The 17,138-nt window shown below is 42.0% G+C and overlaps 1 protein-coding gene and 1 long non-coding RNA gene across 12 annotated transcripts in view; both read left to right on the top strand.

Annotated features, from left to right (window-relative positions):
• The window catches only part of LOC117777750, a 31,577-nt gene extending 31,255 nt beyond the window's left edge, over positions 1-322 (top strand). The window contains exon 3 of the long non-coding RNA XR_004616657.1: positions 179-322. This is a non-coding gene — a long non-coding RNA (uncharacterized LOC117777750). The remainder of the gene's footprint in view (positions 1-178) is intronic.
• Positions 323-10,925: 10,603 nt separating this feature from the next.
• LOC117778113 (adhesion G protein-coupled receptor L2-like) overlaps positions 10,926-17,138 on the top strand; it is a 96,740-nt gene continuing 90,527 nt past the window's right edge. For 4 of the 11 annotated variants that reach the window (XM_034613392.1, XM_034613391.1, XM_034613386.1 and 1 more), the window contains exon 1: positions 14,522-15,200. The gene's annotated coding sequence lies outside the window, so the exon portion shown is untranslated. Of the gene's footprint in view, positions 10,938-14,520; positions 15,201-17,138 lie in introns of those variants that run through there. The other 7 variants (XM_034613390.1, XM_034613387.1, XM_034613388.1 and 4 more) reach the window with 3 other exon arrangements.

Below are 17,138 nucleotides of genomic sequence, written 5' to 3'. Positions count from 1 at the left end.
CCCCCTATTTCCATCATTTATGCTAAGCTAAGTTAAGCCGCTGCCGGTTCCAGCTACATGTTTAGCCTGCTGTGCACGAGAGTGGTATTGATCTGCCCATCTAACTCCGGGCGAGAAACCAAAGAAGGCTGTTTTTCTACATGTACACTACTTTAACAAGCCATTTTTTAAATTTCAGGATTGACTAGATCGCATCTGGAGGGTTGAGCCCTCCTGCAGTGACCGCACGTTCAATTTCGACCCAGTCCTTTGCTGCGTGTCTTCCCCATTCTCTGTCCCCATTTCATGCTTATGTTCTAAAATAAATAAAGGACGAGATCAACTTCAGTTTACAGTGTCCTTTAAGCTTTGTTACTAGTTCTCCACAACATACATAAACACTGGCTTAACGCAAAACTTCAAACCCCCCCCCCCCCCCCCCCCCCCAAAAAAAAAAGTACAATACTATACTGTACAATATGCTGTAAATGATTATATATATCCAAACATCCAACGCGGCTCTGTTCACTCCGTTGACACTGTTGCGGTATGGATTGCAGTCGTGTCTCGCCATTTGCCTAAGCGCTGTAAAACACTGCCATGTGTGGGGTGAACAAACCAAGGCTGGGCTTGTAAAAAGGCAAAAAACTCTTAAGCTGCCCTTCAGAGACATAAGACTTTAGCACCTGTCAAGGGGTTACTGGAGTGTCAGCCGGTAACCATGTGGACCCACTAACACGCAGCCGGCCTATCGTACGCGGGGCTCGGTGTTATTTAGTGCTTTATTCCATGGGAGGTGATTCCCCCTTCTTTCCACAGCAGAGTACCACTCCATCTCTGATTTGAAATATTGGGCTGGGAGATGCTGTCCTCCCCCCCCAGGCCAGACTGTATTTTAAAAACTGAAATGTGAGTGAGTTTTTCTGAAGTTCCCCGCGGTGCTGTTCTTTTGGACCACAACAGGCCACAAATCTGGCAGCAGCAGCTTTTTCTCAGCGAAAATACTGAGGATCGTAACCCGTTAAAGCACAAGAGGAATTTGGTCATCGCAGGAATGCAATAAAAGGGCATTTAAAACAAAGCCAAATTTGACTTTACAGAAAGGATCTAAGAATGTCGCGGAACCAAACGAGGGATGTAAAGGAACAAATAGATCACAATCCTTTTATTTATGGCATATAAAGAAAGCAGCGGTCACATCATGCAGTAGAGTTTTGGTTATCACACAACTTAGGAATGTTCTGTCTGCAGAGTAGAAAGAAAACCGTACAACTTGTAAGTTCTAATTTGGAACAGACTGTGGCGACAGCAATATGTTGGCAGTTTTACTACTTGTTATTTGCATAGGAATTGATCGGGTATATTTATAACATAATATTCTCATGTTTGAAAATGTGTTGCATTAAAAACTGAAATAATCATAACAGAAGTCTTTTAACAGAAACATTTGGACATTTGGCTTGGCGTCTCTTCGCTCCTTTGTTTAGCACAGATGAAAAATGGCTTAGCACAGATTAATATAACAATAATCCCACTGCTGGGAAAACACCCAAATCTTGCTTTACTGGCAACAATCGTGGTTGTGAATGTCTGATTTAATGATTAATGACTAAGGCATTTTAAAACGGACAAAGACATAACAATAGTGTGGTAATCTGTTCATCTAGATTAAGGAGGGAGATAAACTTTGGAGGCTGCGACGTCCTTGTAGCCACTTCCTCCTGCCAGATAGCCAGACGCTCCACTGAGGCTTTTTGCGGCCCACACTTGACACTTGTGCAAAATCAGTTCGTGAATCCCACCCCGTCAAACAGAAGCACTCTGCGGCATCACCTTGTAAATTCTTCTGCTCCTGCTTCAAATGCACTTCAGCGCTCTGAAAACGAAGAGACCACCATGTGCCTTGAACATACCTTTGTTCGCAGCAGGTTCCTTTTTTTTTTTAACTCCCACCCAAACACTCAGCCACTTACTCCTCTTCACCCTGAGACCAGAATAGAAGCAGCAAAGCGACATTGATGAGCCCACGGGGCCTGCAGGACGACGTGAGCCCACCCTGCGATGGGGCTGGTGCAGGACCACCCCAGCAGGCTGCACAGCCCAGTGTGCTTTGGCCAGTTTACGACACCTACAGGGGGAGATTGCACTGTAAACACTTCAGAAAGCAAGTGACTGAGTCATACACCTGCTCCACCACTTCCTGCTTCCATTTAGGGCTGTTCCTTTTGACCGTTTATTACACCTAAAGTCAGCATTTCTTTCTTAGAATTGCAATCTTGCAACAGTCACTTGTATATCGCATAATAATAATTATTATAATATTAATGATAGATCTGAATAATATTATTATTACACACTGACCAAGTAAAACTCATCATAAAGAATGTTCAGGTTATAAGTTGTATTTTGCATTAACCATTCAGTCCCATTGTTTTTTTTATCAGCAACTGTATAGCCTACAGTATCAAATGTGTTATTATTTCTAATTATTCTTACATTGCATTATTATTATTATTATTATTATTATTATTATTATTATTGTTATTATTACTATAATTATTGGTTTTGGAGTGAGCCTTCAAAGGTACAGACAGTAATCAGAAGCACCCCCGCAGTCTGACTGCACAATAGCAGTAAAATGAAGACCAGACCAGGCTGTGGACCAGGCTTAATCCACAGCAGATTCTCCCCTCAGCTTGAATAAAGATTTGCAGCGTGGCTCTCCACCATGTCTGCCTGCTCTGGTAACAAGCCTCTTCTGTGGCCGAGGTAGAGAAAAAAAAAATCATAAGTGAGGCGAAGGTAGGGGTATACCCTCTACCCCCTTCCCCTTCAAATAGAGGCATGCTGAGCTTCACTAGAGAGGGTGGCAGTAGGAGGGCACAGGGGAGAATTCAGGCCCCTCTCCCACTCATGCTCAGTTTTTAACCATATCTTTTCCATGACCCAGTGTGCACGCACGGCAAGCCAAAATAGATAATGAGGAATGTCAGCCTAGAAACAGAAAATCACCTCTACCAAGACCAAGCTGTTCCAGAGGACTGGCTTACATTCCACAGCAACTCTGAGTGATTTATTGCCACCACCCCCCCCAAAAAAAAGTCTCCCGAAAAGACATTCAGCTACACAGCTGGTTAATGCCAACTGGTTGTGACTTGTGATGAGTAATGACAACCCTTTGAGTCAGTAGCTTTGTTCTGCTGTGTCTAGATGATGGATCATTCTTGTAAATCTGTTTTCAAGATGTGCAGATTATCTCTTTCATAATTATTTTTTCATTTTTAATGGGGCCGAGAACTATCAGAAGTCATTTTCCCTCCCCGGGCCAGGTCCGTTGTGTTATCACATTTCTGCAGAGCGCGAGTTGAAGCAGGAGATGTCCACTTTTCACTGTGCTCATCAACAGTAGATCCAAAGTCCATACAAACCCAATTAAGAATCAATTTGAGCCAGTGTCAGACAGGCTGGCGCCCGGAGAGGGGTAAATGCTTTTAATATGAACATTTTATCGTTGTCTCACAGTCTTCTATCGTCTAACAGTCTGGCATGTGTAAAGGATCTGTCATGATGCCTTGTTCCTGTCTACTGCCACAGTAGTGCGTCCACAGACCTCCACACATGGCATGGTTAGGGGAGAGAGATGGAAACAATCCTATCCGGAACATCGAAAGATACATGACAACAAAAACATTTTTTGGGTGTATTTTTATTGCGCTTTTCTAGTCTTGCTGACCACTCAAAGCACTTTACAGTACAGTTTTGCCATTCACACAGTGCATCTATTAGCAGAACTGTTTTTGTTCTATAAGGGGCAATTTGTGGGTCAGCATCTTGCCCAAGGACACTTCGGCATGCGGATGGGGAAGATTGGGGATTGAACTGCCGACCTTCTGGTTGGAGGACGACCGCTCCACCTCTCAGCCACAGCCGCATTTGCCACTTCCTGCTTGTTGTTTAGATATAGACTTAAATTCTAACTTCAATAACATGCATAAATGTCAGTCGCCCACGATGCTAACTCATAAGCTCCCACTCAAGTGCTTTGCTATGAAAATAGCTACAAGTAAATGACACGACTAAACGACAACAGCAAAGGCATCTTGTAGGAAACGTTATTGCGAACAGATTAACATTATGAGAATATGTTTTTTGTTTATGTATTTGGCAAATCACAAATATGTTGATACATATAAGTAAATGCTTTGGGTCAAAATATACAATCTAGTAATATAATATCCACTTGTAGTATTATTCAATTCATTTTATGGTTATGACACTTAGGGAGGGATGGGCTGGTGTTCTGGAGTTTGAAGCGATTTTGGACACAACATGTTTATTTACTTTGAAACAAAACCACAATCTTTCCCGAACCTCATTCATAGTTTCCTTTACCTTAATCGAGCCTCTGGATTCCAACCCCTGGTGTGACAGTTGTGCGCTCTGCACGCTAACCCTGTCCCACCCTACTGTGCCTTAACCCACGCTAACTAACCCCTGGTGTCTGCATAGAATGTAACGCTTCACTCATTAAAAAAATAAATAATAATCCAACCAGCGAATACTTTTCCAACAAAACATATTTGTTGTTGCACTTGTATTAAAAACACAACTTTCTCAGAAACATGGTTAATATAAAGTGCACCAACCATGTTCACTTCTCAGTGTGTTTTTACCTCAGACATATGCCATTAATAATGGAGCCATAAAATCAATATCATACTATACTTCTGCCTCCGCTCGCACCAGGTAGCACACTGTACCTGTATTTTCCATCAATTTGTAGCATTTCAGATAACAAGAGCCTGCACTTAGAGCACACACCGCCTGAAACCTGTGCTGCAACAGCCTCTTTTTGGCCACTCTCTGCACGCTGACATACCTGCGGCTGTGAAATGCTATCATTATCATTTGAGCCAACGTCGTGCAGAAAGGAGCAGTGCAGAGCTGATGGCTTGTAACCACTGAGTGGCAGGCAAGAAATGAGTCACGTCTTCTCAACACATTCACTTGAGCATGAAGGTACTTTTTACACAAAGGTTGTCAAAGCCGGGGATGACAGTGATGTGTCGTGCTGTTCTAGATTAAACAATTAGCTCACTTATTGTTTGGGTGGATGCACTTTGGAACAACAAAGGTGGAAAATGCTGCTGACAGTTGTGACTATGTCCTGAAAAACCTTTGCTGTCTCACTGCTGCTGCCTCTGATGACATTATTTTTGATTACACCTTTTCTGGTTGATCGGTCTTCTTCTCACGTCAAAGCTGCATGACGCTTTGTCGGGAATAGGCCTTTGTCACGGTAGTTATGTTGACTCATCAGAGAAAAAATGGAGGAGAATAGATGTTACCAATGTCCATACGTCCATCTTATCCTTTGAGGGTCGCAGGGGGGATGGACCTAACCCCAGCTGACATTGGGCAAGAGGGATGGATGGACAAACACCCATTCACACCTATGGACAATTTACAGTCTCCAGTTAACCCAACTTGAATGAATCCTACACAAACACGCAAATGCTATGCAGAAAAGTCCCCAGTCGGTCGCCAGGTTCAGACATGGAACCTTTTTTCTGTGAGACAACCATGCTAACCATGTTACTTCTATTAAGTGCATGAATATAGATTAAGATAGTGCTCTATTCATTTTATTTCAGTGCCCAAATTCTGAGAGGGAAATCAGTGCACTGCAAGGCCACCTCAAAATGTTTCTGCAAGGGAAACAAAGTGTGAAATCTGTGGCTTGTACACCAAACATTAACATCACACCGGCCAGTGATGATGGTTTAGTAATGTCCCAAAAAGGTCTATTTACTTCTCACCACAGAGTAAACAACTGAGTATCTGTTACATAAGTCGGAGTGAAGGAGTAAACGAGGGCGTGATTTCTGACGTGGCCATAGAGTCTGTGCACGCACACTTAGCTCTGACAAGAGATCTAATTGGGCATAATAAGTGAAAACACATGTGTTGTTGTGCCAAGGGTTTCCAGGCCCTCTACACCTCGTATCATTTAATCTTGATTAAAATGACAAGGTGTTTCATCAAGAGCAATAGGTTATCTCAAAAAATGAAATAAGGCCCCATTTGTTCTAGGCTTCGGCTTTTTAGACAGAGAACTAACCAAGAGTACTTCATGAGAACTGTAAGGCAACAGAGGTTATCCTAGAAAGGAGGTAGACATCCCACCTCGATTCAGTGTTTTTTCTTTAAGGGTTTATTTCACCCAATTTTCCTTGTGAGCTGCTTTGCAAATTAATTACTTCCAACCAACCCATGAGAGGATAATATCTCCCTGTTTGGTGGGTTTATTATTTATCGCGTCTGTGTTTGTGTCAGAGCTAAACTGTATGGTATGCGTCTGAACTGGAGGTACTATAAATAGAGGCAGTCCCAGAACTCCTGCCTGACTGACAGGATTCCTTTTGCTGGCACGCAAAGATGACCCATTTCTTTTTTCTTTCCTACAAAGTTAACCACCCTCTTTATGTTGTTATTTCAACAAATTTACTGCTTTATTCCGCTACAGTATTTTCTGCCAGAGTAATTATTTATAAGATGTTTTTAGTGGTATATAGATTTATTCCACTGTGTGTATTTTTTCTTGAAAAAAAAAGGTTTGACTTGGCGAGTGAACAACACAACAGTGTGAAGAAAACTTTACCATCAGCTACCATTGAGTGGAATCATTAAACGCTGTAAATCAGTTTTTTTCCTTCCTGTCCCTTTTTTCGCTGCCTTTTCACACTGAAACAATGAGCATCTGTTTCCATTTTTCGGTGTTTGAGCCTATATGTGGAGGAGGGTAGACCCGCTGCACAACAACAACGTTTAAAACTACACCCTAAGATAAACATTCAGCATTGGAATCTGCGTTAAAACAAATGTTCCGAGTGCTTTAAAATGCTCTTGCATGGATTGAGATGCCTCCTTCAGATAAGCTTGTTTTTGGGCTGAGACACACCGATATTTTTGGAGCAAATCACACAGTTGGAAGGCAGCGACTCTGGTACATTACATTTATTTGTTTGGTGCTTTTTACCCTTATAAGAGCATTTTCACAGCCGTCCCAAGGACGGAGGAAAAGCACGGTTTTCTGAGCCAAAAAGATCTAGAGAGGAGACAAGTCTGGATCCATGTTGCTTGTCAGATTTTATGCTTGATATAACTTCTGTCAGCAAAGTCTGCAGTCGACACAAGTCTCATGGGGGGAAAATGGAGGACTGCATAGCTTCCAGAATGGAGAATATATCGTATGGTCCTGAAACCTAAAGCATCCTCCAAAGGAACTTTAAAGGCCTAAATTAATAATTGAGCAAGCTATTTATACTATGGCTGACAGCATATACTGTGGCTGCTCACATTGTTTTGAGGGAATTTTGCAAAGAATAAAAAATATGTGTGTATATTTATTTATTTGGATGTGCGATATACCTATGTTTCCATGCTCGTGATATGGAATTTAAACATTTTGCATGCAGTACATCTTCTAGTTAATTGTCTCACAAACAAACATGGATTGTGGTTGTGCCAGTTTTTCGTAAGGTCAAACTTAGCCTGCTAATATGCAAATGTCAGCATTTAGGGATATTTATAAATCACTTAATTAAAACAGGTTGCGCCAAGCAATTACTTCAACAACTAGTACTTACATAAAGATAATTAAAAGAGATTTTTAAAAGTAGCCTAGACATTTACAACAAGTGTAGCCAACTGTTGAATAGCTAATGTTAGCTAAAACTAGCATTAGCTAACACATGCTGACATATTAATACATTTTGTGACCTATTAAGTCAGGAGAAGAAAAATATGGTCAACACATGTGACCTGTTACACACATTGAGAGAGATATGTCCAGTTATTGTTATGCTAAGCTAGGTGACAGAGATTCTAATCAAGTATTAGTAAAATAAGTAATAATCATTTTGCTTGTTCCCTAAATTTGCTATTCTTGGAATTTACATCGCATATGTTGACCTCCTCTGATTGGATGTTAGATGCTAGAGATTTTTCCTTGTGACAGTTTTAGTTTTGATGGTTGAGCCTGATTCAGTAGATATGTTTGAAACTATAGCTCTAGTAATAACTGAGGATGTATAGATGGGACTGTACAAACAATCTAAGGATTTGAAGAGCTGGTGCAAACCATTTCTCCAGGTCCTCATTGAATTAAGGCATCGTCTTATCATGATTGTGGTGGAGTACACTTGCGGCTGAGCCTTGTAATCGAGCCTGTTCCTTCATGGGAACCGGCATTTCATGACTATAAAGATCATGATACTTCCCACCCTTTTTCATGCTTCCCTATGATTACAAAACTATAGAAAACTGCTCTAACCAACAGGCTGGGAAATGGATGCAGCCAACAATTGGCTCCCGTTTGATGCAGGAAAAAACAGTTGAATTTGTTTGTCTGCGTAAGATCATTCATCAAATCCCAGAGAAAATCCTCAAGAAACCAGGTCTAGTTCTTTTGATATTTTTTTTTTTCCTCCAATAAATGGCTTCTCCCCTTTAAGGTCTGAGATTGCCTTTGAATTTGCGGCTTTTGATCCTAATGAGCAAAACCACCTAATAATGACTCAGGACTTACAGTATTTACCACAGTATTCCCAGCTACCCTCTTATTTACCGCATGAATGTTTGTTGAAACACCACACGTTATTACATGAGGTTTTTGTCCGTAATCTGAATGGCACATTTGGTGCGGGAACACACACAAAGCACGAGAGGACAAAATCAAAGGCACCATGTAGAGAGGTGGAGGAATTTGAATGCTGAGACCGTGTCTGTCTGTGGGGTCGCTGTGGCTGCAAAAAAAAACTCTGCCATAAAAAAAAAATCTAATTATCACTCCCATAATCCATCGTAACATTTGAAGTTTGGGTTCACAAGAAATGGAAATGACGTTGCATTTAAATGCATGTGGCCTGTCGTCGTCTGGAGACTCTGTTGCGAAGAACAAGCAGCATGAATATATCAAATCAATGTGTGTAGCATTGCAATGTATGAGACACTGTAATAGATGAATAACTAATGAAGCTAACATAAATCTTCATGTGGCGCTGAACAGGATAAACCAGTATAGGAGGTTTCATTTTGTCTTACATAAAGCTGAACGCAGAGAAAAACATAGCAATCATTGTCAATTGTAGGTGACGTAATGTACATACATGGTAATTTATTCTCCCCGGTGCTAATTAACACAAATTAAAAAAGCAAGCACAATGGTCAAATGTGGGATTCAAGCGTGAGGGAAGAGAAATAAGGCTGCGTGTTGTTTCGTCACTGCTATAAATTCAACATGGCTACGGTTTGTAGCTTCATAAAGACCTATAATTTACAGCATGAAGTTTCCTCTTTCAATAAAGTCTGATCTCACACGGTAAAATGTATCTATACTCTCTACATGAGTCAGCAGCAAAACTGCATATCACTTTTAGTCCTTTCGCGCTGTCACCGCGGGGTTTTGATTGCACGGCGAACACAGGCAGGAATGACAGGCTGCTGCGAAAGAGCAAAGGCAAGCATTTTCTGAGAACTTCATCAGTCCTCAAAAAACAGAAGGGGAGAAGAAAAAAAAACAGAGACAAGGGCCGGCTGTGTGTATTTACATATATACTGCACTGACCACAATGAACAAAACCCCAGCGAGCCGGGCTCCCCTGGGTCAGTTCAAGTGAAACAGAGAGTTTACACTTTCAGTTGTAGGCCATACATAAACATTGTTTTTCTAAATAGGAATATGTGCCAGTGGATCAGCATCATTACATCTGTTTTCTTTTACTTGGATATTCTTTATTATGTAAAACTACGCCACAGAAAACCGGCGAGCTCTGCGGTATAATCCTCTCGCTTTCCACCTGGTGAATTTGACCCAAATTCACATTTCCCCTGTGCGGCCAGGGGACTGTTTTTTATTGAAGCCATGTGTAACGGAGACCACTGACCTGGCTATGTGCTTTGGCTCATGAAGGGATGAAAAGTGAAGTGATATTTAAGACATTAATATTTCCAAAGTGTTTGTTCTTCGATGGACTTTTCTCAGGCAAATATCTCCTTCGCCTGCATTTGCTCCACCGAGGTGGCTCTTTTATTACAGTGCTGAAAAGTAAGGATCTAAAAATAGGAATTGTGTTGGGGAAGAATGAAAGCTCTGACTAACAGTAAAATATCATGTTCAAAAGAAAGCTGCATGGGGCTGAACTTAAAAAAAACGGAGGAAAATGTTGCCATAAACCTGCTTCCAGCTGAGCAGATCATTTTCCTTCCAGTAGGTTGATTGTCGACAAATGACAACAGAAAGTTCGCAGGATATTTAGAGGCTTAATGACGGAGCTCAGACAGCTCGTCAAAAATGTCATGTTTCCTGAGCAGAGAGGTGGCTGTGCTGAGATCCCTCTGCTCACAATAGGGACACAGCTGGTAGCACAGCACAGGTTGACATTACACATCTCATAAAGCATTAGTGTGCTGCACGGCGACGGCATATCACAGGTCTAATGATTTCTAATGATAGCCTTTGCGTAGTGACAAATAAATCAGAACATTGTGAAATACATTTAGTTTTTCTTGTTCCTGTGTTTGCGAGACAGAAATACTGTATGTAGCCTGCAGCTGTCAAATCATGACTGAATAATTAAAGATCTTTACACAAACATGTTGTTGTCCACTTTGTCATTAAGATTATATCATATTTGTTCACAAATGGCAATTTGATGGTAATGTTTTGCAGCTTACACTAAAAAATCCTAAGGGGCTTTTGCAGCTTTGAAGTGAAATTTTATCGACAGAAGCCGGTAATCTCAGTTTTAGTTTTATGTATTTTTTGGGGGTAGGTTTCGAGTCAGTCACCACTCGGGTCTCCATTCACGACCGTAAAATCAGGATTCACTTTGCCCCCTTTCCATTGTAACCGACAAAGGAGCCATGGTGGGCTTCAAAAGAAAGAAGGAGGCCGGGTCAGTGCAACAGAAAATTCCTTTTTTGCATCTGGATAATTTTTCTCACTTAAAGCCAAGAGCCTGTGGAAACTGTGGCAATACATTATACGAAGATATTTGCATAACAGTGTTGTTTTTGTCCAGTAAAAACACAACGAGCAAAGATAAAGACCATGTGGTTTGAAAAATGTGTGTGTCATTTTCCAAATATTCTTATAAGGACTTGTGCAGCACGAGATAGTGACTTCGTATTGGCCTCAACACACAAACACACACATGCACAGCCTCTTTATCTCCCGTCACAATCTTAGAATTTTCCCAGTGGGACATTTAGCAGTTTATGATTTATTTCCTTTTGCCTCACAAATATCAACGAGTCAACATAATCCAGCTTCAAGGGTGAGTAATGCAGATCGTTTCACGGAATATTCACAGCACTAAAAAGGTCATATGAGGAAATCAGCCTGAGTTTTGAGCAAAATGTGAAATCAATGGATTATACCTGTTGTTTTTCATTTTATAGCCCATTTGCTGCCATGGTGTATACAAGCTATTCAATTTGCAAACCACGCTGCAGAAACCAACAGTTAAAAAAATTGTTCCTCGAGTTGTGTACTCGGTCGCAGTCTCCGTTTAAAAAAACAAACAAATGTTGCGTTGAGCTCAAACAAGTTTTAGAGTTTAGAGTTTGTGTATTGATTTTTATACCACGCAGAGATTAAAATAAATCTGCTGCTTGGAACACGAGGAAAAACACAAATCTACTTTGGGACAAAGAAATCTGTGAAATGTTTAAATAGAAGTGATTGTAGGAGATAAAACTTGCCAACGCTCTGAAGGTTCTTTAAGTTTCCATATGTGAAATATAAAGTCATATATATATATATATTTAAATATCCATACATGCAGGTGGGTTGTGAAAGAATATAAGAAATATATAATATAATATATAGAAATCTACATGTATCCAGTGTTCACATGCTTTTAATTCACAAGAGAGGGTTTAACATGTGACACATTAATAAAGGACTGTAAATGAAATTAACCATATTTAAATATATCCATGACTATGTTATTAGCAGTATTATCCAGGGTTTCAGTGAAGGATTGTAATGCGCCGCAGTTTAAATCCTGCTGCAGATGCTTTTCCATGTCGACAAGAGTGAATTTCAAAGGGAGGCGCTGAATATTGCAATATCTTTGCCACGAACATATGGATGGATGTTTACCCATAACGTGTGTCAGCATCTGCTCTGAGGAACTGATTATACTGGGCTTTAGGTGCATGTGTCTGATTATAGGACTCCTGGATTTATTTATTTTTTTACAAGGTTGAGGTTGAGGGTTAATCCCTGCCATTTTCCTCCCTAGGAATTATATTACACTGAACATATTACATACTTCCTTGGCAGTTATACTGTACATGACATAGCCAGACTCATCCCACTGTAAACACCATTCATTGGCTCTTTCCATGATATCACACCTAAGTCACTGACACACATCCACATTGAGTCCTTCTGCACATATTGTAGCCTTTATTACAATCCTACGTACTATACCTCACCACTTCTTTATTCTTCATTCTTACTTTCATTATTAATGAATGTTTTTTAACCAGTAGATTCATAGATTGATCTATAAAATACTAGAAAATACACGTCTAAAGCTCAATGTGACATCTTCAGAGTATCTGTTTTGTGTGAAGATCCCAAAATATTCATATTATTATAAAATTTTAAATTTAAAATTTAAAAGCTGGAACGGGGACAATAGTTATTATTATATTAATAAATCATTAATCACTTATAAAAATAGTTTCACCAAAGCTGGCAGAGATTTCAGAAACGAGTGAGCTATTGGAGTAATAGACGTTTTGTTTGCCCTCCACTTTTTATTCAGTTATCTTTACATACGTTTATATTCACTTTGTTGCTGTTTTGCGCCGAATGATTCGATGCTAAACCAATGCTATTGTTTGCAATGGCACTAAAGTTGATTCTAATGCTATAGAATGAGTTTCAAGTTTCCCTCTGTGATAACACGGCCTTGTTATACAGAGTTCCTCTTATCTGAAAAAGAAAAGATGAGTTTCACATCGTTATGAGGCATTATGCATTTATTACTTTATCCACAAGGACTTTGGAATCACCCGATTAAAACAAATCTTCTTTCTGCCCCAGTACTTTGTTTTGTTTGCTCTCTGTATTATATTACAATAATTATCCAGATACAAACTACTGGCTGCACTACTGAATTTATAAGATAATTAGAATAAGTGTGTCTTTTATATGAGCTGCTTTCAGTAACATGTTTTTGCTAATGAGCGCTCTCGCTCTCTTTACTCTGTTCTCCTGATTAATCAGTGGGGGATTCTGATTTCACGACGATCAAACGTGGATTGTTAAAGTCCAGAAGCTTTGCTGAAATACAGCAGGACTTGTTCGTGCCTTAACACGAGATGTGAACACATGAGAGAAAGGTTTTAAAGGTTCAGTGTGTAGAAGTTGCATGTTGCAGCTGAACACCCCTCACCTCACCCTCCCCTTCCAAACATGACAGAGAACCTGTGGGAGCCTTCAGTTGTCATGAAAAACTCAAAAGGTGTTTAGTTTGTCCAGTCTGGCCTACTGTAGAAAACATGGCGGCCTCCGTAGAGAGGACCTGCTCCCGGTGTAAATATAAATTATTCAAATATAAAGGGTCCATTCGAGGGTAAAGAAAACAACAATTTGTACAGTATAGATGATTAGACACCAGTGAAAACCTCACTAGGATTATTTTATATTCAATTTCTGCCAATAGATCCATTTCACCTAGATCTTACACACTAAACTTTTAATATCACGGCTTAAAGGGATAGTTCACCCAAAAATGAAAATTCACTCATTATCTACTCACTACTATGCTGATGGAGGGGTGAGTTAAGTGTTTGAGTCCACAAAACACTTTTGGAGTTTCAGGGGTAAACATCATTGCAGCCAAATCCAATACACTTGAAGTAACTGGGGACTCATAAATGCCTCGATACTGCTCATGTGGTGTCATCCAAGTGTCTGTAAGCCCCAACATTGAAATTCGACTGGAAACGGCATCATTTACACCATGTTTTTTGCCTGCAGGTCCACTGATATCCTCCTCCGGAGCTGAGTTCACGTTCGCACGCACACATTGCACACGAGCTCTCGCCCAAGGGCCTGCGCGTTAGCACTTCTATTTCCGGTAGCGGACATTCATGCTTAAAACATGGTGAAAATGACACCCTTTTCAATTCAAATTTGAATGTTGAGGCTTACAGACACTTGGATGACACCACAGGAGCAGTATGGGGTGGGAAGTAAGAAGTGGTCCCCATTCACATCAGTTGTATTGGATTTGGCTGCAACGCTGAAACTCCTAAAGTATTATGTGGACTCAAACACCTCCCCCCACCCCTCCATCGGCATAGTGGCGACCAGATAATGAGTGAATCTTCATTTTTGGGTGAACTATCCCTTTACTGGTGACCTGTCACAATTAGCACCCAGGGGCTCCGGTCCGCGCCCTGCCGGAGGTCCGCTCCGGGTTTTCCGCGCAGCCCCACAGCCAGCTGCTGCAGAGCAGGGGACCGGTGCGCCGCTTCTCCCCGCCTCGTCCGCCTCCAGTCCCGGCTGTAGCTCCGACTGTCTGCACGGCGTGTGGAGGAGGCGCGGAGGGAACGAGCAGGAGCGCAGCGCGGAGAAAGGGCCGACTAAACAAGTCCTATCGCCCCTCAGTGTGAGCCAGGCCGCCGGAGACTCAGACAGACTTGACAGTGTGTGTGTGTGTGTGTGTGTGTGTTTAGGAGACGTGCTCGGAGTTCGGTCCTTTTTTTTTTTCGCAGGGGCGCATCTCGTCTCCTTGAAGTGATCCTGTGTTTTTATGCAGTCTGCGCGTATCGCTCCCGTCGGAAGGAGCACGCACACACAGCCGAGAGGAGGAGGAGGCGGAGGAGGAGGAGGAGGAGGAGGCACCGATCGTTACTTTTGAACAGATCCACCTCGACATGGAGCTATCGGCCCGGTGTCGGACGTGCCGGCTGGAAGAAGCACAGATACCTGCCACGGGAAACCCCGCCATCCGTGCGCAGTGAGGAAAGTGGAGCATGCAGCCGAGCCCCAGCCGTCTTTGTGCGACCCGCCGCTTAGTTTCTGGGGGCCTCTTGTGAAGGAGGAGAGGAGAACCAGAGGAGGGGGGCTCCTGGTGTTGATCTAAAATTCACACTACGAGCCGGCATCCATATTTTTGGCACGGCGCAGCGCGGTAAGTAGCCTTTAAAAAGCGGATGTTTTGAGTGTTTCCAGAGATGCCGGCTTATGCCTCTGCAGAATCGATACCATTTATTTACACTCCCGAGATAGGATGAGGCAAATGTCAGGGAGCGGGCCCACGGACTCCTCCAGCAGTTTAAAACTGTTGCGAGGGGATCAATACGCAGCCCTGTAGTGTATACTGTTATTTCTGAGTCTGTAGCCTGCAGACTTTTAATTAACATGAAGTTGCATGGCCACGGAGATCACCCCAATGTAGATTTGAGTTAATATACCTGTGTGCAATTTAAATGAAAAGCCTGGCAAAAGGTGCATTTTCTTCCACATGGCAAATTTAGTCACTATTCTCCAGATGTAAGATGTTTTAAAAGGACTCAAATGGGATTTTGATTTATTGAAGTTGTGCGTGATGAGTAAGCAGCTCCTGGATAGGAATCTAAAGCCTGTAAAACCAAATGGGAGTTGATTTGTGAGCAATTCGACGATGATAATCAGCGTGATAACATCGTGCGAGAAATCAAGAACTCACACAAACATCTCCACCCAGCCCAGGACACCAGGAGCTAAGTAGCTGCACGTCAGTTGCTGTCTCCATTTAGTTCTCCATTTTGCGGCTATAAAATAAGATCATTTCACAGAGCATGTATAATTCACAGACCTGAGCCAGCCATGTGTGATGATGGGACACACACGCACGCACACACACACACACACACACACACACACACACACACACACACACACACACACACACACACACACACACACACACACACACACACAGTTTTTACAGGCTGAGGGAGCCATATCTCACTCTCACGTGAGGCTTTTAGAAATAGGGCCACATACACTTCAGCTTTTTAAAAAAACCAGGAGGCCCAGGACACGGCTCTTGTCGGACGGAAATATCAAGTTCAAATAACATTTGCACATAATCCATACTGTCAAAGCCAAGTCAGGACAGTGCTGCAACATTATATAAGTCACATCCTGACAAGTTTGGAAACTGAGAGCATCTTTGACGTGTACTTATATAACAGCCCTTCACGCAGGGAGGTACAGACGAGGACTTCTCAGCTAGTGTTTTGGTCATGAAAGCAAACGAGCACCATTGTAATGACAGAAAACTGCAGCATTATATAAGGCGTAATATGCAGGTCGTGACAAATTTGTCTCGCTGCCATATTTTTTAACAGCGGCGCGCAAGTTTCTGTGTCAGAAGACAGAAGACCAAAAAGTGCTCCTCGGCTTTGGTGCTGGTGAATGTGTGTGTGTGTGTGTGTTTTTTTGTTGAAATCCTGACATACCCATCAGTGGTTCCCGAGGAGGAAAGGTCACTTCCTCCCCTGCTTGCAGTTTATAATGGGATGTGTTTTTTTTGGAGTGAATTTAGATGTTGCTCTTTGAAAAAACCCTGCATTTCAGCTCAGGCAGCTTCTCTACACAAATGCTGGGACGGTTGGATGGTAGGAATTCAAAGAGAGAGAGAGAGAAAAGGGAGAGGGGTGGAAGGGGGGGGTCGCAAATGTTCTGTTGCCTCCCACCCCTCTCCCTCTCTCTCTCTCTCGCTCTCTCTCTTCCTCTGCTCCATCTCTCGCCCGCACCCCCAGAAGTGCTGGTTTGGTCCATTTGTCTGCGTTGTCTTGAGAGGAAGTGCCATCACATCTCACATTGCGCAAATGGTTTCAATGCATGCTAGTGTGAATTCTAGCAGGTTTTTGTAACTGCCAATTTCCATATCAAAGTGTCTGCATTTCAATGGGGAGAACTTGAGCTACCAGCCCCCTTCCTCTAAGCAGTTTTGTTCTGATGGGGAGCTGCTGCTGCTGCTGCTGCTGCTGCTGCTGGTGGCTAGTCACAGGATTGCTGGACACTGCAGTTAAGAGTGTGTGTGTGTGTGTGTGTGTGTGAGAAGCAAGTGTTTGTGTTG

The sequence above is a fragment of the Hippoglossus hippoglossus genome, chromosome 17 (assembly GCF_009819705.1).
Source record: "Hippoglossus hippoglossus isolate fHipHip1 chromosome 17, fHipHip1.pri, whole genome shotgun sequence".
In the NCBI taxonomy this organism is placed as follows: Eukaryota; Metazoa; Chordata; class Actinopteri; order Pleuronectiformes; family Pleuronectidae; genus Hippoglossus; species Hippoglossus hippoglossus.
Note: the sequence above shows the minus strand (reverse complement) of the source record. Positions and strands in the feature narration are given on the sequence as shown.